At 38.4% G+C, this 1215-nt stretch overlaps 1 protein-coding gene across 1 annotated transcript in view; it reads right to left on the bottom strand.

Moving 5' to 3' along the window:
* Nucleotides 1-623: 623 nt before the first annotated feature.
* LOC144535034 (myelin-oligodendrocyte glycoprotein-like) overlaps nt 624-1215 on the bottom strand; it is a 14956-nt gene continuing 14364 nt past the window's right edge. The window contains exon 3 of the mRNA XM_078277280.1: nt 624-1215. This exon is cut by the window's right edge and continues 1578 nt beyond it. The gene's annotated coding sequence lies outside the window, so the exon portion shown is untranslated.

The raw sequence follows: 1215 nt of genomic DNA, 5'->3' as shown, positions 1-1215 counted from the left end.
AGCTCAGCGTTGAGTAGATTATTGTTACATCCAGATACATACATAATATCACATTTAATCTGTTTAATAGAGAAAAGGTATTGAGTGTATTACTGCTGAGTTGATATTGTCTGAACATCTGTTCTTCAGTCAAACCTCACTCTGCTGTTAAACAACATTTTAACTGAGCACATCTTTGAAGTATCAAATATGGAGTCATTTAGTTTTTACTTTGAGGAAAATGTATTTAAAGTAAAAGTACTTTGAGCTAAGTAAAATTTGCTTTTCATTGAATCAACTTTTACTTAGTAAATGTTGTAGTTCTCTAAAGGTAACGTTAACTCTCAGTCTGATCCTCCTCTGGACCATCTCATCATGGGAGACCCTACAGAATCTCAGAGCTCCAGATGATCCAGATCCCAGACTCAGATACACAGACCCCTCCACCACGTTGGGAGGGGGGGGCAAACTGACCAAATAGCAGATCTGCACATGACCTCACACCCACAGAAGTAATGAGAATCATGTTGTATATACAGCACATGAGAAAACTGTCTGGTGTTAAGTATGTTAAGGTATGAACTTAATCCTAGGAAAGGCAAAAAAATATAAGACCTTTGTAATGAAATCCAAGACTTTGCATACCAAATGCAAGACTTTATTAATAATAATATAAATAATATTTCTCCAAAGTTGACAGGTAAATTAATTCATTTCACAATTTCACCGTTCTACATCAAATCTGTTTACCTTTGCAAGCACCGTCCCCCCTTGGGGAAACCAACCAAACTAAACAGGAATAAGAGAGAAATAACACTTGCATTTGATGGTTTCATTTTACTATCAGTAGCCGATATCCCGCTTTACATTCAAGAGGAAGGAACCCAACGCTGTGATTGGTTGAACTCGTTTTTTTCAGCATGCTCGTGGCTTTAGCCTATTACCATCAAGTGTTAGACTGAGATGGCTACTGCACGTCAACGACTAAACTCAAAGCAGTCACCTGATTCTCACGTAGTTTAAAGTGACAAATCATATCACCGTATTTTGATGTCAAAATGCGTACAGGTTGGCAGGTCTGCTTCCGGGGCTCCGTATCCTTGCAATGCAACGAGGGTAAAATCTTTTGGCATGACACAACCATCCCCCTAAAACAATCTGCGGCTTGTCTACGTGTTGTCCACGTAGACAATCACATGTATTTGAACTGTTTGGCTTTCCACAATATATATATAT

The sequence above is a fragment of the Sander vitreus genome, chromosome 20 (genome assembly GCF_031162955.1).
Source record: "Sander vitreus isolate 19-12246 chromosome 20, sanVit1, whole genome shotgun sequence".
Lineage (NCBI taxonomy): Eukaryota > Metazoa > Chordata > Actinopteri > Perciformes > Percidae > Sander > Sander vitreus.
This window is presented reverse-complemented; position numbering and strand designations above follow the sequence as displayed.